General features: G+C 40.6%; 1 protein-coding gene across 1 annotated transcript in view; it reads left to right on the forward strand.

The window, feature by feature from the left end:
• The first annotated feature begins 5,192 nt into the window (after window positions 1–5,192).
• Window positions 5,193–20,345, forward strand: part of APBB1IP (amyloid beta precursor protein binding family B member 1 interacting protein) — a 121,222-nt gene continuing 106,069 nt past the window's right edge. Inside the window, exon 1 of the mRNA XM_069086336.1 lies at window positions 5,193–5,650. The gene's annotated coding sequence lies outside the window, so the exon portion shown is untranslated. The remainder of the gene's footprint in view (window positions 5,651–20,345) is intronic.

Here is a 20,345-nt window from a genome sequence, read left to right on the forward strand (position 1 = left end):
AGAAAGAAAGAAAGAAAGAAAGAAAGAAAGAAAGAAAGAAAGAAAGAAAGAAAGAAAGAAAGAAAGAAAGAAAGAAAGAAAGAAAGAAAGAAAGAAAGAAAGAAAGAAAGAAAGAAAGAAAGAAAGAAAGAAAGAAAGAAAGAAAAAGAGAATTTGCACAGGGGAATGAAGGCAACATCAGTGTTAGAAAGTAACATCTACAATGGCCTGTATTAAGGAAAGTCAAGAACAATTAATTAATAAGACTTACAAAAGCTTGTCAACTAACAGAAACTAGGAAAAAAATACTGATTTGGGTCATTTCTTCAACCACCTTATTAAGGCTCATCTACCAAACATTCTGCTAAGTGCTAGGAATACAAAAAAAAGGTCTAAACAGTTTCTGCCCTCAAGGAGCTTGTATTCTAATAAGGAAAGAAACACCAAAGTAACTAGATCCATACAAGATAGATACAGAGAGTAAATGAGACATAATCTCAGTGGGGAAAGGACTAGCAATACCTTCCTGGGGGGCACCAGGAAAGATCTCCTGCCAAAAATAAGATTTAAACTGAATCTTGAAGGAAGAGAGGAAAACTAAGGGGCAGAGGTGAGAAGGGAAAATATTCCAGGCATGGCAGACAGCCAGAGCAAAGATGGAAGATGGAGTGTTGCATTTGAGGAGAGTAACAACTGGGGTAGCTGTGGAATTCTCAGAGGGGAACGTTCTTTATAAGAATTTTAGTTATATTCCATAATTTCTCTCTGCTTCTGCGAACTCTGGATTTTCATTATAATCCTTCATAAAATGATTTAAGCCTCACCCAAAGCTGAAGAAATTTTATGGGATGTAAAATGAAAGGGTTTCACTACAATGATATTAGAATGGAATCTTGTAACAGCTTGAAATCACCTACTTTATCTAATAGCTTAGCAAGTATTTGTTGTCAGACAAATGTATTATTTATTAAAAAGATGATTTATCCCAAGGTGACAGGCCTTTTTTTTTATTTTGCAAAGTAATGCTTGCTTTTATACATTTAGTGCCCAGTTATCCATTTTAATTTTTTTTAATGCTTTTTAGTTTTGTCATTTACTTTTTCCCAGAAAAGGTTTTTAAAAAGTACAAACAGAATATGTTTAATCAAATTTACAACAGTACCCTTTTTCACTGATTGGGATAGCCCTAAAAATCTTATTAGTCATCTTTTTATTTAGTATTTTGAAACTCCTTTGGGGGGAGAATCAGAAAATATGGGTCAAGGTCTGGACTTGTGGTTTCACCAATGGAGGGAACTTTAGCCAGAAAAATTCCCTAGACCAATGAAGATGGGCAACTCTAATTTAGAGGCTAAAAGATCTCCTGGGATGCTGGAGGTTAAGTGACTTGCCCAGGAGCACATCCAATTTGGACCAGAAATTGGATTGGAACTCAAGTAATCTTTACTGTCCCAGTATCCACTCACTGCTCAAGCTGACTCTTCCTTTTAACCCATTACCTGCCAAAAAGTAGCTTAAATATCATTGTGCACTAGGTTAAATAAAAAATGACACCACAGAATTGTTGAATAAATCAAGAAAAAGAAGAAGCATCCTCCTCCCTATAAAGGTAAGGCAGTTAATAAGTTAAGAATTCTTACTAGAATTTTGTTAGGAGGCAAGTAGAGACAAGACAGTTTACTCTTTCTTGAAGGATAAAAGACAAGGGATGCAAGGAGGTTCCAGAGAATAATTGATTTTTCTATTGACTCTACATCTCCATTCCCAAATTCTACTGTCACTTTTTCTAGGAAACTTTATATGAAGCAGTACATTCCAATGGAGAGCCTTGAAGTATAGGGATCTAGGTTCAAGTGCCTGGCCATTCACAATGCGATATTTGTAAAGTGCCTAGCATAGTGCCTGGTACATAATAAGCACTATATAAATGTTAGCTATGATGATGATGATGATGATGATGATGATGATGATGATGACGATGTTACCTTGGACAAGTCACTCATACTTTCTGAGACTCTTTTTTCATCTTTTTCATCTGTAAAATGGGCAGAATAATAGTTGAAGAGATCAGACTAGATCAAGTTAGTAGGAGTAAAAATGACACAACAAGAAAACAGGCTGGGATAAAAATCTCAGGTATTGGAATCAGAAAAAAATAGCAAGATATCTGGGTTTCATTGTCATTCCCAGGCCTTGACCAATATAGGGAAAAAAGAAGAAGTGTGTCAGATAGACACCAGTCCTAGGTAAATGGGGGGAGGGAGGTTGAGGTGGCTAGAAATGAAATTGAGATTATTACTATAAGATTATGTATGTAAAGCATTATACAAATATAACAGGGATATCCTATACCCCAAGTTCAATTCATGTAACTAGCAAGATACTCTATCCCAATACCTTCATAAGGGTATGCTGTTAAATTTTTAATAATCAGCTCTCCAAAATGTATCTATAATACTCTTTTGAGATTAATCTGCATTAATATTTCTTCCATCACTTTCTGAAGTCTAGCCAATCAACAAAACAATAAATCAAGTCCTGATTTAAAGTGCTTGCAGGTTGGGGTGGCTAGGTGGCGCAGTGAATACAGCACCTGCCCTGGAGTCAGGAAGACCTGAGTTCAAATTTGACTTCAGACACTTAACACAAAAACTAGCAGTGTGACCTTGGGCAAGTCACTTAACCCCAATTGTCCTAACTTCCCCCTCCAAAAAGCAAAAACAAAACAAAAAAAACATATTAGTAAACAATTCCCAGCCCCAGGTTTATTCCTAGAACCCTTTGAGGATATGTAGTGGCCCATCTTTGCTGGATCCAACCTGCCAGTTTGAGTGGGAGTTGAGGAAGTGAAGAACTTTACCAAAGTAAAGTTCTGTGGCTCTAAGATATATGGAGAAGAACTGATACTGAACACTACAATTCTTCTACAATTCAGGATCTGAGATACTTGGATCCTGAAAGGGACTAATCCTGGTTCTAAAGTGCTTTACATTCTTTTCCACCATGGTTTTCCAAATCCCTCTCATAAAGACTGTCTCCAGACTTGGCCACCTGTCTGACCACTTCTCAGTATCCTTTACCAGCTCACCATTCATATTAAATCCTCTCTCTGTGGACACTCCCCAAAGCTCTGTCCTAGGGCTTCTCTTCTCTCTATATACTCTCTCAGTGACTTGAGATACATACATACACATAGGTATGTATGTATATACATATATATCTGAGTCATCTGCATGAAGATAATAATAATATACACATATACATTTATATAATATCTTACTCACACATACACATATCCATGTCTAGCCCTGGCACAACCTATTGGACATTTCAGATTGGATACACTGGAGACATCTCAAACTCAACGTCTAAAATAAAACTCATAACTCCCCCCTAGAAAAATTAATTTTTCAGAGTGGCAAGGTGGCACAGTGAATAGAGCACCAGCCCTGGAGTCAGGAGGACCTGAGTTCAAATCTGGCCTCAGAAACAACACAAAAAGTAGCCCCGTGACCTTGGGCAAGTAACTTAACCCCAAATGCCCTCCAAAAAGCAAAAAAAAAAATTTTTTTAACTTTCTTCCAGACTTTCCTGTTTTTGCCAAAAGAATCACCACTCATCCATTCTGCCAGGTTGGTACCTTTGGCATCATCCTTGATTCCTCCCTTTCTCTCACCCCACACAGCCAATCAATTGTCAAGTTCTTTTATTTCCACCTCCACAACACCTTTTTAGTTGGACACTTGGCTACTGGCATAACTACTACCTTAGTTCATACCCCTATCACTTTCCACAAATAACTACTCCAATGTCCTCCTGCTATAATGATATTCCTTTACTGCAAGTTTAATCATGTGACCCTTCCCCCTCCCCCAATGTTGAGTTGTCTCTAGAATAAAATATAAGCTCCTTTGTTTGGCTTTTAAAACCCTTCCCAATCTTGTCCCAAACTCATTCCAGAGTTATTACCCATAACTCCACCTCCATAACTCTATCCAGTCAAACCTGCCATCTCCATGCCTTTCCCTGGTCACCCCCTGGGCTTGAAATGTACTCCTTCCTCACCTTCACGACCTTCTCAGGAAGCCTTTCCCAATTTCCCTCCCTGACCACCTTGCATGTAGCCTGCCTATTCTTACATAAATTCCTATCTTCTTTCCTGCTAGAATGTAAGCACCTTCAGGTTTGGAGGACGCTCTCATTCTTCCTACTTTATCTCCAGTTGCCAGAACGATACCTGGCACATTGTGGGGACTTAACGAGTTCTTGTTGATTTATTCATCCAGTGACTGACTTCTAAGGTCCCTTCCTGCTGTAAATCTATGCTCCTACGTGGAACAATGTAAAGGAAGAAATGTTAGAGGTTAGGGGGAAGTTATAAAAAGCAAAACAACAACAACAAATTCTCTTTGGCTGGGAAGACGTTCTGGATTGATGTGAGAAGGTCTTGTGCCAAAGGTGCTGAGGTAGGGAGATGGTGTAGACTAGTAAGGAGGTCCTTGGAAGGAAGGACAGGAGAAAGACGGGCTAACAGCCACTGCCAGGGGGTAGAAGCTGGATGTGGTGTTAGGGAGGCTTAGCTCAAATACCGCCGCCCTCAGCCGACCAACCTGTGCCCCTGGGGGAATCACTTAAACTCTCGCAACCTCCCACTGTATCAAAGAGGATAACATACCATTAAGTACTTTGAAAACCTTAAAACAGAAGGTAAACACTAGACATTATTAACCTGCCTGCTAGGTTCGGCTGTGGAAGGCGACTACATGATCCAAGGCGGAGCCGTGGATAGTGCCAGGGACATGGAATCAGGCAAAACCCGAGTTTAAATCAGGCCTTTCTTTGTTTCAGTTTCCCCAACTGTAAAATAGGGATAAAGGCAGTGTTACTGAGAGTATCAAAAGTGTTTTTGCAAACTTGGCAGTTTCATATAATAGTTCTTATTGCCATTAACTTTGAGAGGGATAAGGGGGTGCGGGAAGGGGAGCAGATGCTGCTGGAGTTCAGGTGGGGTCCGACCCCTACTCCCAAGAAAGCCCCGCAGTTTCCGCGTCCTTGGATGTCTGGTGGCTGGGAACTTGCTTAAGTGACTCCGAAAGAGGAAGCGCCGAGCTCAAGGGCTGCAGGAAACCCTGTAAATAGAAGAGGAGGTTGCCCAATGACTCCTGAGCAAGGGTGTTATTTGTGCCCTGCCTCCGCTCCAGCAGCCCAGATTGTGGACCGGGCCTGAGCGGGGAGCCCCGTGTGCTAGGAAGGGGAACTGTCGAGGCTCGGGTGACCGCAGAGGCCAGTTTAACTGTCCTACTCCCACACCCCCAGCCGGAAGAGAGAGGAAGGGGAAGGGACAGACAGGAGGGGCGCGTAGGATCGGGAAGGGCAGTGTAGGCTAAGTGACCCCCAGATCTGCCGGTCAGCTTCCTAGGGCTTCGGCTCGGGGCGCGCCACACGCGTCTTTACGCACGTGCGAACTTGGCACTCCAAGCCCCCGACAGCCTCCCGGGGGGCGGGGGGACGGGGCTGGCCGACTTCCTCCCCGAGGCCGCTCCCCGGAGCGCAGCAAGAGAGTTCACAGCCCCAGCTCGCCTGGGGACCAGCTGAATCCTCCCTCCGGCTCCGCGCCGGCCTCCCACCGACCGTATCAGAGCAGAAGAGACCGCGCCCGAGGCTCGCCAAGGTAAAGCTCCATGCACGGACGGCGCGGGGGCCAGGGGCGCCCGGGGCTGGGACGCCTGTGCCCCTCACCCACCCGAGACCCGGGGTGACCTTGAGATGGGGCGCCCAGGCCCCTTCCATTGGGGTGGGGGACACCAGGCAGAGGGGAACGGCCGCCAGCCTCCCTAGGTCCCACCGATCTTAGCGCCCCTCGCCTTTTCTGGGGATTTCCACGTACAGGGAACTTACTCCTTAAAGAAGTGGGAAAAAAAAAAAGGGGCGCCCTTCCGCCATCCTCGCTCCCACTTCACCCGAAACTCGCACGGGTGCTAGGCGCGTGTCTGGCCCTAGATCTGTTTCGCCAAATTTGCACAACTTCCTGCCAAGAAAATTGCTCAAAGTTTATCCCAATTTTAACCCCGAGAAGCTGCAGGAGGCAGAGCTGCCCACCCGTCGGATAAACCTGGAGCTTGTCTGGGAAAACCTGGAGGAAGCCTTGGGTTGGCTTTCGTTCTGATCTGGACCGTGCTGGCGATCTTAGCCCCGTGGGTGTGATTCTAGAGGGAGAGGACTGGAGCGTGTCTGTCCCTAGCATTACCCCCAAAGAACCCAAATGGTTGTGACCTAAGGACCTAGCTACCTTTCTGCTGCTAGGATTTCTTCTCTGAATCATCTAATTTTGTTTTTTTCTGATGACCACTTCCCTTGGGCAAATGAGATAACACGTAGAGAGTCCTTTGCAAATCTTATATAAATATTAATTATTATAATTGTTAAAAACCATCATTTTTTCCCTTTAAGTTAAAAAAAAAAGTAAAATTCAGGAAGTCATTGGCTACAACCCTGTATTGTTGATGAGAATAAATCACAAGGATGAATTTTATTTTACCAATCGATGAGAAAACATTTAGCATTTTCTATGTTCCAGGCAATCGGCTAAGTCACTGGGGAAAGAATAAATGCTACAGCTCCTTCCCCCAACGTGTTTGCTTTTTATAGCAACCGTAAGCTAAATTTCTATAAGGAACTGGAGGCAGGTGGTGGCTCATGGTAAGCTTTCCAGTTGTGTGCGGTTGAATCGATGATCCCCCATTGAAAAGAGTGGTGTGAGGGAGACACGTGGTTGTGCTTCTTTAGACATTAGATGGTGAAGGTGACGGTGTCCCTGCATGTGCTCATAATAAAGGAACTAGTCAGAAAAATAAAATTAGAGTATTCAGAGAAGTACAGGATTATAACATGGAAACCCAGTAACCCAGTCTTTATTTCACAGCCGTTGGAGTTCTTTGTTGTAGCCAATTTTAAGTCAGTGCTAAATATTCAAGGCAAGACTAAATTTAAATTTGGGGGCTTTATTCAAAAATTTTAGAGCGAGGACCCTTGTGTCACCTCTTCAATAAACACCTCTGTGTTTCTCTGGTAGCTTTACGGTAACAACAGGGATTTTGGGGGCAGCATTATAAATTTGGGGTGAACATACTGATACAGTTGTGAGGAGGTAAATATGCCAGTTATGAGAAAAGGGGTGTGAGACTTGTTTACTTAATTTGTCTTGTTTTAATTAAAATTCTTTTTTAAGCATTTTCAAAGAAATTCAGAGATCTCATTTTACGGTCCCTGGCATTAAAAAAAAATATATATCCTTGTCTCTTAAAACCAAAACATCACATGTCCCTACCCTAAAAACACAAGTCCATTGATCTGGGGAATCAGGATACCTGGTTAATCTTCACTGTTCCATCTCTAACTAGTGACTTTGGACAAGGCACTTAGACCTTTTAAGCCTCAGGTTTGGGTTTTTTTTTTTGTTTTTTCCACTGTAAAAGGCTAGGGATCTTTAAAACCTCTTCCAATTCTGACTTGAATGAATGCTGACTATATTTAGATTAATATATAAAAGAATTGCTCGTTACCCTACAAACTTAAAAGTCTGCCTAACCTCATTCCAGGTGGAAAAAGATCCAAAGAAAGCTTCTAATTTATTGATTCCTTTGTACCCCTTTGCTTCTGAGAAGTCCAGAGTATTTTGATAAATAGTTATTTAGTCCTCAGAGTATAGTATATCTCTGGGCCATGAGATGGGCAGGCCTCTATTTAGGAGATGGAACTTTTGAGATAAAGAATTGACTTACCCAAGGTTCTGTAGAGAGCCTATCTGTCTTGTTAGTTAAGGGAGAGTATGGTCACAAAGAATAGATTCTAGGTCTCCAGCATAATTATCTCTCAAGAAACACAATTTCATAACATAGATTGTCTTTTGCTGACAGGTCTGCTTAATCCAAAATTCAGTGTCTAACTAGTTTTCTTCCAGTTTATGTGGGTTTCATTAAAGTGTATTTGTATTTAGGATGTGTACTATGTTAGAAGATACCTGTCCTGCCTTTAATTACCCTATTTTTATTATTAATTATTTATGTGTTTGTACCCATTTGTTGTTTGCTTCTTGACTCCCCCATCAGATTGTGAATTCCTGGAGGCCAGGGATTGTCTTTTACCTCTTTTTGTATCCAAAACATTTAGCACAGTGCCTTGTGCATAGTAGGCTATTAATAAATATTTAATGGCTGTTTTATGGCCCAGATATTGCTATATCCGTGCAATTTATTTTAGAAAAAGCAACAAATGGCAAGGTCTCTAAATTCCTAATTTGTAATTTGATATCCCAATAATTTTTTCTCAAACCGCTGTACTTTTATTTTTATTTGTTGTGCTGTTGTTATTATTTTTGGAGACAGTTGAGGGTTGAGTGACTTATCTAGGGTCACACAGCTAGGTAAGTGAATGCCTTTAAAAACTATTATTATTTTCAGTGACTTCCCAGTCTTCTTCCACCTTAATTTTGATTTTTTTTATGTGTGTGCCTAAAACGCTTTGTGAGTTGTTTGCAATTTTGAAGTGATTTTTATATTTCATTCTTTAAATTACCAGCACAGGCATTTTTACATATGCTCAATTATATAATTACCAAAGAATCTTTTTGTTTATCTCATGAAACGCATTCTTTTCCATGACTCGGCAGGATCCTAGATACTTATAGGATGGTGGGAGTTAGAACTAACCAGAAGGAACCTGAGAGGTCCTCTAATCCAGATAACCCCCACCCACCCTATTCTATAGGTGAGGAAATGGAAATTACACAGCTTACAGGAATAAAGCCAGTGCACAAATCCATACCCTCAGTCTCCAAACCCAGTGATTTCTTAGCCATCCTCTTCTGTCCGCTCTTCTTACTACCTTTCCTGTACTTTTGTAATAGTGTCTAATTTATTTTTCCCCTGTCGTCAGTCTCTCCTTACTTCAATACATGTTTCACATAGCTGCTGCAATAATCTAATGACCTTGTCACTCATCCCTTTGACCTAAAATCCTAAGTGGTTCCTATTCAACAAAATAAGATCTCCTTTCCTTGGCATTTTTCCCCCTACAGTTGGGCAACCTGATCTTACCACGCTGCACCACCAGAAAGCCCTGACTTGACCCTCTCTCTTCCTCCTTGGTGCATTTACCCAGACTCCCATCCCCTGTGCCTGGAGTGAATTCCCTCCCCATCTTTGCCTCTGTCTACCTCTCAAAGTCTTTCTTTTCCTTCATAGCTCATCTCCTGTGTCACCATGAAACCTTCCTTGAACCCTCCCACTGAAAATATATATTCCCCATTCAAAATGTACAAGACTAGAGGTGTCCCACTCATCATCGACAGGCAATACTCTTGAGGGTGGTCTGGACCATATTATAATATAATTGGGAGATATTTAAGAGAATAAATTAAAATAGAATACAACCTAGATAATGTAAATTTATGGTTTTCTAAATCAATATGCAGTCCACGGGGATATGTTTCTGTTTGGGTTTGATACCACTATCCTAGTTGACACCATCTGGATTTCTGTTTTGTCCCTATCGCACTCTAGCTTCCATTAAATATACTTATCTTCTTACCTTTGTTCACATCATATTCCTCTACATCCATTAATGGAGGAAACAAGTGCATATGTCAATATATGCAGCATAAATATAAAGTGAATAAATATTTAAAAATACAAAGGAGCTAGATATAAGGTAGTTTGAGATGTAGGACAGTAACGGTTGAGGGGTTCAAGAGAGGCTTCCTGCAGAAGATGATGCTTGAGCTGCATCTTGAAGGAGGAGAAGAATCAGAGATGAAGATGAAGATAAGGAGATAGTGGACTCCAGGCCTTTGGGGCATCTGGTGAAAAGGCATGGGGATGAAAGATGGACTGTTATTGGGTCCAGGTTGTGTAGGGCTTTAAATGCAGAACTAGAGGCAGTAATAAATAATGGGCAACCACTGGAGTTGCTTGAGTGAGGGAATTGTATGGTTGGATTGTCACTTTAGAAAAGTTACTTTGACAGCTCAGTGTCATAGGATAGACCAGAGACTTAAACTAGGAGACTTTTGCAATTATCTAGGCAAGAAGGGCTGAGAGCTTGAACTAGGGTGTTAGCTGTGTGTCCGCAGAGAAGGGGGTTTGATGGGAGAGGTGTTGTGAAGATAGAAAAGGCAAATATGTGGTAATTGATGGTTGGCACTAGGTGGCACAGGGTTGTTGTGATGATGAAATAAAATCATGTTTGTAAAGTGCTTACCAAAATTTCTGGTAACATAGTAGGCCCTACAGAAATGCTAGCTGTTTTTATTTATTATTATGTAGCCTGAAGGAGAGAATTCGGAGTTGAGAATAAGACCAGAGACTGTTTAGGTGAGGATGGTGGTGCCTTTGAAAGAGGTTGAGTTCAGAAGAGGTGAAGGGTTTGGGGGGGAGAAAGATAGTGTGTTCACTTTGGGACATGTTAAGTTTGAGGTCTCTGGGACATCCAGTTTTGAAATGTTCCAAAGGTGTTGCAGGTGACTAGAACTGGATATGTAGAGTCATGAGGTTCCTTCCAGCCTTCCATATACTGTTCTAATTATCTGATATCTAGGACTTTAGAAGTATTTAATTTGTGAGTGTATTTGTGATTTATTTGCATTACTTTATGATATGAGAGACTTTTTCAACGGACACTATCGTATCTGAAAGATATCAGTTAAATTTCCCATATTATTGGAAAGGGAGATTAGTATACACATCCCATTTTACACATGAACAAACTAAGACCCATAGAAGTGAAATAGCTTGCCAAAGATTACAAAGCTAGTATGAGGATTCCGAGCCAGGATTTGAACAGCAATCTCCTTGGAATATATGCTTAGTGAGTTTCTGGGTCAAGGGGAATGGATATTTTAGTCACTTTTTTTGCATAATTCTCAGTTGCTTTCCAAAATAATTGAACTAATTCACAAACGCAGCAACAATGCCTGAGTGTGCCTACTTTTCACAGCCCCTCCAACATTGACTTCCTGTCTGTGGTCAGCTTTGCTCATTTTCTGGGGATGAGGTAAAACTGCAGGGTTGTTTTGATTTGCATTTTTCTTATTGTTATGACTTTTAGAGCATTTCTTTTATGTGGTTCTTAATAGTTTACAATGCTTCTGAGAATCATGTATCTATTGGGGAATAGCTTTTGGTCTTGTGTCTTTTTAAGTTGTTCATGGATTTAGGAATATAGTATTTGGAGATTAAAAAAAAATCCTTGCTATGAATGGGCAGAAAATCCAACCAACCAGACATAAAAGGAAGAAAAAAGACATTATTCATGAAGAAGTGGCAGCCTGCCTCATGTGGAGCTTAGGTCATGAATTTCCATCACCAGTCAAACTAAGAACTTAAGACTAAAGAGAAGAAAGCCTATCTCTGTTAGTTATTTAGACCAGGACTTCTTAAACTTTTTCCACTTGTAGACCCCTTCAGTGCTGGTTTAGACTAGTCATAGAACGAGCATCACCACCTCAGCATGGTTGTAGAGAATATCTTAGAAGCTGTATGGGTGTGGTAGACCTTGCACCATCACTAGGACAGGGTGACTGGGGCTTTGCTCAGGGTGCCAAAATGTAGAAGGGGCTGACAGCTCTTGTATACCTTCAGTAGGTAGCTAGGAAAAATTAGAATTAGCAAGAAAAGATTAGGTAAAATAGTAAGCTATATCAGATCCTCTGCTTCCTCCCCTCAGCTACCACACCCCAGTTCAGTTACCACTTGGCCTGGCTCTATCCTGTTCTCTCCTTACTGACATTTGCCTCGGAGATGGCCCCGAGACAACTTAAAGTCCCAAATCCTGAGGTCCAAGCCTCTCTTTCCTTGAGGTCTTCTCTGCCTAGCCCACAACTGAATTTCTCATAAGACATTGATTTGGGGGCGGCTAGGTGGCACAGTGAATAGAGCGCTGGCCCTGGAGTCAGGAGCACCTGAGTTCAAATCTGGCCTTAGACACTTAACACAAAAACTAGCCTGTGACCTTAGGCAAGTCACTTAACCCCAGTTGCTCTGCCTTCATCCCTCCAAAAAAGCAAAAAAAAAAAAAAAGACATTGATTTGATGGTGCCTTTCATACCATAGCTTTTTCACCAATGTACAATTTTGCAGTGCTTGCCCCAGGTGCCAGAATTGCTAGCTACAGTTCTGGGAGACGCTATAAGATCAGGATGTATGTGGGAAGGTAGGGAGTTTCAGAATCATCAACAAAGACGCTACTCAGCAAGGACATGTCAGAACCAGCCTTGGTGTGGAGTTCCCTAGATTCCAGGAACACTGGAATGGAGCATAGTGGCATGAACTTGGGAATCAGGAGATCTCCAGTGAACTTGCTAAGGGACCTTGAGCAAATCACCTCTGCTCTCTGGGACTCTGCCTTCTTACCTCTAAATTGAAGGGGTTAGACTAGATCACCTCTCAAATTCCACATAGTTCTAACACTTGATCACTTATTGAGCACCTGCTACATACAGAAATACTGAGGGTGATATAAAGATAAATGAGGTGGAGTCTCTACCTTGACGAAAATTTTGGAGTCCTCCTTCTCTGCCTCCATTAGTAAGGAGTCTGGGGAAGAGAACACTTATCTTGCATCAGAGTCCATCACCCCCCATCAGATTTCTAGGAGTGGAACTTCATCATCATCATCTAAAACTTTTTTTCTGAGCCCTAACTGTGATTGAATGAGCTAAGCAATGACTGACTAAATATGAACAAATAAAACATTAAATAATTGTATTGTAAGAGAGTGACTTTTCTTGTCCTCTGACCCCTCAGTTCTTACCAAACTTCCTTTCTTCGTATTATTTCATTCACCTATATTTAAGTTGACCGTTTCACCATTTGAGGATCTCTTGAACAATTTACATTTGCAGAATTTTAGATTACAGATCTGAGATTTGGCCAGGGGTTCATATCTGCAAATCTCTGATCCAGATAATCCTTTAAAATATATGGGAGCAGATTTCCTCCCATGTCATTACCATTGCATCAACCTATCAGTTATAGTTGAGGATTTTTTAAAATGATGCATGGGGATTTGGGGGGGCTTTGCCTTCTTTCCTGGAGGATTTCAACTTTTGCTGTTTCCTTTTCCTCATGGAAAGAGTATTGAAATGTTAGTGTGGCATGCTGGCTAGAGTGCTGGAATTGAAAATAGGAAGACCCCAATTTGAATCCTGCCTCTAATACTTAGTAGTCTTGCATTAGAGAATCATATTCTTTTGGATTCTTGACACCATTGGGTGGATGTGGTGAAATTAAAGAAGGTGTAAGGCAGGGGTGGGGAACCTCCGGCCTTGAAGACCTAGAGGGCCACATGTAGCCTTGAGGCTGAAGGTTCCCCACCCCTGGTCTAAGGGATTTAAGAATTCATAGGATCATAGCTTTAGAACTAGAAAGGATCTTAGATATCATCTAAGACAAATATCTTATTTTATAGTGAGGAAAGTGAGGCTAGGAGATGTTGACTTACACCAAAGGTCATAATGTTAGTCAGGGAAAGTGGCAGAATTTGAATCAAGGTCCTAGGACTCCAAAAGTCCTACTCTTTTCCCTTCAAAAACTGCTGTCTCTAAGTTGGAAGAGACCCTTCCTCACATGCATTACATTGGGTTTTTTGGTGTCAGAGAAGGTGGCTGGCAACTCTGAGGCTTTCAGAGAAGCTTGGAAAGGCCTGTATGAACAGATGCTAAGCAGAGTAAGTGGAATTAAGAACTATTTACAGAGATCCCACAATAATGTGACCACTGAGTCAAACAGAACTATGACCAGTATAGTGACTAGTCTGAGATCAGAGGGCTGACGGTGAAAACACATCTCCTCCTAACGGAGAATTAAGGTGAACCAGAGTTTCAGAATGAGGCATATGCCAGCCAGTCAGTCAACAAGCATTTATTTATTGTCCACTAAATTTTATTGGAAATGCCAATGTGTTGGTTTGTTTTGTTTAAATATATTTGATATAAGGAAGGGTTTGGCGTAGGGGGTCATTGGGAAGTAAGAGTGATGTAATAAAAGGTTTCAATCAAATCATCAGTTTTTTAGAAAAGGGGTAGTAAATGATTCAGTCTGATACTATGGAGAAATATATAAGAGCATCTCAAGATTTAGAACTAGGATGGACTTTGGATCCTAGCCTAACTCCCTCATCCTAGAGCAGTAAAACGATCTACCCAGTAGAGCTGGGATGCCAACCAAAATTCAGTGCCTTTTCTTACTGCTTGCAGTCTTAAAATACCTGAAGAGTCATCGCTTGGAAGAGGGACACTGAAGCAGACAATATGGTGCAATGGAAGGTTGATGGGATTTCAAGGTGGAATGCACTGTTCAAATCCTAACTGCCACCTTCTACCTGCCTGACCTTGGGGAAGTCACTTAACTTTCACTTCTTTGGTGCAAAATGAGGGTGGGAAAGCTGGACTAGATGACATCCTATGATGGTTTTGTTTTGTTTTGTGATTTGTTTTAGAGGCAGATTTCTTTTCAAAATAAGGAGTAACTTCCTAACAATTAGGTAACAGAGTACTAAGCACAATGTCAGTGGGAATCTTGAAGCAGACAGAGAGATGACCACTAGTCAGAGATGGGGTAGAGATTGATTAGACTAGGTGACCTCTGATATTCCTTCTAGTTTTTAAAATTTTGCGATTTACTGTGGATGCCCCAGATACTGGGGAAGATACAGAGAGGAAAAGGACAGTGCATTTGTAATCTAATGGTGACCAGATGTTCTTCTTTTCATGGAATAAAACTTAGACTACAATGTGCAAAATTTAGTTTTTATGGTTTACTCATTGAGGAATTCGTTCTGGGAGGTTATCATCATCCCCAGGGAGTCAGGCTCACAGTGAAGTGTCTCATAGCCCTGGCAGCTGATGTGCACCTGGAGAGGGGTGAGGGGGCCCCCGAGGGGCCACGCACAAGCGAGGTAACTGTTGTGCCCCAAATGTGACAAAATAGTCCTAGCGGCCCTGTGTGATGACAGAAAATGAGAAAAAAAAAAAGCCAGTGCCCATTGATCAGGGGAATAACTGAATAATGGTGCTACAAATATAATGAGATATTTCTGGGCCATAAGAAATAATGAATAGGAGGATTTCAGAGAAACAAGAGTCTGTGTGAATCAGTGTGTATTGAATTACCACCAGGAGAACAATATACGTGATGATGATGACTGTAACAATGTAAACAAAAAGGAATGATTAAAAAGAGGCTGAAAACAGAATAATTGTGATGGTCCCTCTGCGGCCTGGAGAAGAGCTGAGGAAGGGCCTCCCTGCTTTTGGTGGAAGGGTGGAGGATTTGGGGTGTGGAATGTTGCATTCTCTGTCATATGAGGTCACTGTGTTGGCAGACTCGGCTTGTTATAAGCGAGGGTGGGGTGGGATAGTTTAAATGTAAAAGTGGGGGTGTAAACAAAAAGCACCAATGAAACTTACTTATTTAAAGGGAAAAAGTAAACCCAATACTCCTTTGTCAGAGTTGCTTGGGCAGGGGCATCAAAAGATGTAGGCCTCACTATAGTTTCCCTCCTGAGGATACTGCTACTCATGGTGGCCTTCTTAAAGCTCCTCCATGTACTTGTACCAAAGAGAAATTTTATTCTTCTAGCATGGAGTAATTTTATATATGTATGTATGTATGTAATGTACATATAATAGCTAGCATTTATAAAATGCTTTAAGGTGTGTGAAATGTTTTTCACATTATCTCATATGATTCCCACAACCACCCTGGGAGATAAATGCAGTCATTATCCACATTTTCCAGATTCACAAACTGAAACAGAGGTTAAGTGACTTATCCAGGATTATACAGCTAATAAGTGTATTATTAGGCAGGATTCAAACTCAAGACTCCCTCCAGACTCCCAAGTCTATCCACTGTATCACTTATCAGTGGTGATAGTTTATCATTTTTTAAAAAGCTGCTTTACAACACTGATTAACAGTGCTCAGTGTCAGGGAACAAAGTAGGCATTTAATAAATGGTGGTATAATTTAATTAATTGAAAGTCATTTTTAAGTGAATGTTATTAAGTGTTTCCTCATTGTGTTAATTTGAGGGGGCTTAGTGTGAATCCAGAAGGACCATTCTATAGAAAGCTGTTTTTCTCCTTTTGGTTCAGATTGGTGTTATTGGGGCTCCCCAGTTTAATAGTAAAAATTAAATATATCTAACTCATCACCAAACCCCATGACTTTGCATTTGCCAGAGAATGAAGGCTATGTAAATAAAAAAAGAAAAATCTAGAAAACCAATAAAGGGGTATTCAAACAGCCCCATGTGCTGGTGCCAGTGCCTGCCCATCAGGCAGCGAGGTCAGGGGCAGGACAGAGAACTCATTCAGTGAGAGGACAGGATGCCATATCAGTTCAAGGTCTCGATGTATGCCAGAACTTGATTCTAACCACAAGAGGCAGCCCGAAGATACGTAGGTTTACAAGACACCAGAGCTGACCAGAAGGAGAACATGACCTCCTTCCCTGCCTGTCAGTTGTATTTCACCGTGCATTCACATGTTCAAACAGTCTAGAACACTCTCCAAATGCCCCAATAGAAGTTCTGGGACACTGAAAAAAAGTATTTGAAAAGAAGCTGTTTATGAGTTCTAAGGGATTGGTATTTTATTTATATCAGGTACTCATAAATACCAAAACAACTTAATTGTTTAAAAAAAACATAACTGTTTACCAGAAATATCTCACAAGCCAACTGTTCCAACAAAATAAAGTTCCATCAGGCTTCCATCAGGCACACAAGTGTTCAGTCCTTAATTAAATTAACATCACGATTGCACTTAAAAAGAGACAGAACCCAAAGCTAATTAGTGTTCTATACAACCAAAAAACTAAGAAAACCCCAAAATAAAAAAATCTCTTCTCAGGTAATTATGGCAGCTCAAGGAATTCCAGTGTGATTCAGTGCATCCAAAGCCATTGCTGTTAACAAGGTATTACATCTGTACCAAAGAACCTAAAATTAACTACTGCTAATTCTGAGATAATGCCAGTGAATGAGCAGTTTGTAGATGGCACCATTTTCTTTTCTATTTCAGCATGATGTGGATCCAGCTACTTAAACTTTGTCAGTGATGGACCTCGGTCAGCTAAATGTTATGTTTTTAATGTAGATATTAATTCCATGGCAGGATAAATTCATTGTCTGGCCCATCATCGTTTGTAAATGTTTGCAAACCTGTGACTCACCGTGCTTTTATTGAATAGGGTTGTTTAAAACGAGGTTCATTCAAACTTTTGAAAAAACCAGAGAGTAAATTAATTCATAAAAACTCGATTTATTCTAGACCACTGGGCTTCATCTGAGTTAGAACAAGCATGCTTGGGGCCTAACATGACTCAGCTAGAGTAAGGGACTTCTCCTGGGGTCAGGAAATGAAGAAATTTCAATTTGTCCTAATACTTGTTGTATAATATTGAAATTATGAGCACGAAAACTAACCTCTATAAGATTTGTTGTGTTGAGTGTTCAGATCAGGGGTGCTGAACCTGCGTCCCGAGGCCACATGTTGGCTTGAGTCCAAGTTTTACAGAATAGATCCTTTTATTAAGGGGATTTGTTCTGTGAAGTTTGGATTTGGTCAAAAGGTAGTACTTGAGGACCTGGAGGGTCACATGTGGCCTGGAGGCTACAAGTTCCCCCTCCCTGGTTCAGACCCTTTTCCTAAGAGAACTGTAGAACATCAGACCAAATCTAGGGAAAGGGATCTGTTGCTGTTGGATTTCAGGGTGCTCAAACCCTCAACTAGAGAGAAACATTTTCCAAATGATACTAAGGGAAGTTAGGTGTTAGTGTGAATTCTTGAAAGGATCTGAGGGGTCTCCTCCAATAAATTTGATTAGATGACAGGGCAGGTACTCACTGAAGGACCCTTTCATGGAGATAGACATTGGCTCTTGTGCCTTGCTGCGGTCTAATATAGACTTGACTTTTTATTGTTGTTTTTGTTTCTCTCTCTTTCCTCAGTTTCTCTTCCCTGCTAAAGAAACTGAGTATGATTGCCCCACTATTGTTGAGCCTGAGGCTGGTGGATAGCTTGAGTTTAGGTTCTGAGCTGCTAAAGCCCATCTGGTTTCTGTGTTAATTTGATGAACCCTAGAAGCAGAGAATCCACCAGACTCCCTAAAGAGGGTCAAATCATCCCATATCAGAAACAGAACTGATTAAAGCTTCCAGGTCAAACTGTGAGTGACCTCACTTCCATATTAGACAGGATAGGGACATCCAGTATCCAAAAAAAATTATTAAAGAAACAGAAAGGAAAAGTAAAAAGATTAATTTTAGAGTTGAGTGCCCCAATCCTAAAGCCTGGAAACAGTATCAGTTACCTTGAACAAGAATTTTTTAAGGCCTTTGAAAGCCTGTCCCCTATAAACTCTTATTACTGATAGCCCTTTCTAGGACTGTGACATTGTAAATATTTTTCTGGTCTTCTCCAGACTAATAATGAATGCTTTTTTGAGGGTAGAATTGTTGAGACTCTCTTGATTGAAGAGAGCATATTGCTTAAGTAACTTAACATGCCGGTGTTTTGAGGAAGATTTAGTATTATGGCGGACCACAGACCAATTTAATTCAGGATCGTGACTTAAGCTGTTGGCAAAATAGGATTTTGTGAAATGCAATATAGTATACAACCTTTTATCAATAAATAGGAAACTTTAAATATCAATTTATTGTATAACCACTGACTCAAGATGTTATGGGTGTTTTTTTGTTTTTATGCAGGGACGTTGCCTTGTGGTCCAATGGTGAGAGTGCTGGATTTATAATCAGAGGAACTGAGTTCAAATTCTGGTGCATGTGACCCTGAGCAGTTCATTTAATCCCTCTAGGTGTCACCATCCTTAATTGTCAAATGAGAGACCTGGACCAGATGAACTCAAAGGCGCCTTCTGGGCTCTGAATCCATGACTCCATCATCCCCTGTGTTAGATGGATTGCTAATCTTTTCTAAGCATATTAAATTTGACCAACATTCAGATTCCCTATTTAATCCATCATGGAGCTGAACTAGATTTTTGATTGGCTTTGCTCTGGACTGTGGGAGCATTAAATATCCCTCCCACAGGTCACTACTACCTTCTTTTGTGCTGCTAGGTGATTCAGTGGATAGATCATGAGACCTGGAGACAGGAAGACCTGAGTTCCAATCTAGCCTCGCTCTCACATTTCCTAGTTGTACAGCCCTATGCAGGTTGCCTAACCTCCCTCTGCCTGAGTTTCTTCATCTCTAAAATAGGAATAATGATGATGATGATGATGATGATGATGATGATGCCACCTACCTTCCAGGTTTATCGCAAGGAACAAATGAAAACGTAATAGTATTTGTAAAGTGTTTAACAAGCCTTAAGGCACGCTATATGTGCTAGCTATTTGTGTATTAATTAGTTTGTTATAAATTAATTATGGTGCATTATATATAGTAAGTGCTTAGTAAATATTTGATTGTTTTGAAAAATGATGAGCCCTTGCATTAAAGTAGATGAATCGTGGTTAGTTTTCTTTGGTATTAAAAAGTTATTTTGTTTTTGAGTGCAATATATATATTCCATATATAAATAAGTAAAAGCATCCATCTGTAAACGTGAAGACACATAGTAAACATGATTTTTTAAATAGTTTTTATAAACACTTCAGCTAGGATCTAAGTTTTTCCCGTTTACTCTGGAGATGTTTTTTTAGGGCTCAGATGAAGGTAAGGTCATATATAACTGATGGAGTTCTGTAGAAGAGCCCAGGGCTACAGTTCTATTGGGGAGGAAAAATTGGGATTCATAGCTAAAAAAGGCTCAAATTTATTCTTACATGTCAACCTTGCTCAATGAGAAGAAATGAATCTTTGCTCAGATTGATTAAATATGGAATCTATTGGTTGAACGATTCCTTCTATGAAATTGATATACCCATATTTACCAATTCTTAGGTAATTTAGGAAAACTTCATTGAACGTAGACATACCATTTAACTAATACAATTCAACGTTTGATAATGATTTATTAATTTATTAAATGCTTTGTTTCAAGGCACACACAGGAAAAATTTCAGTGGCCAAAGATTCACTTCTGGCCAGAGTCCAGACTAAGATGGTGGTGGACCGCTTATTGATCTGGTCCATAAGTACTGAGTAGCAATCTGAGCCCACAGCTGAGTTAGAAGGAAGAGATAGCTGGAAAATTGGGAAATAGTCCAATGCTTTCAGTAGAACTAAGCCATTTTCAGATAAACTCTGGGCATGTATATTTTTCCATTGCAGATTGAAAAGTGATTGTGGTAGAGGTGTGACAGACTGTAGCCACTGAGGTTAAAGGTTCACCA

The sequence above is a fragment of the Petaurus breviceps genome, unplaced genomic scaffold (genome assembly GCF_028583685.1).
Source record: "Petaurus breviceps papuanus isolate PSGF00001 unplaced genomic scaffold, PetGlider_PUasm1.0 178, whole genome shotgun sequence".
Lineage (NCBI taxonomy): Eukaryota > Metazoa > Chordata > Mammalia > Diprotodontia > Petauridae > Petaurus > Petaurus breviceps.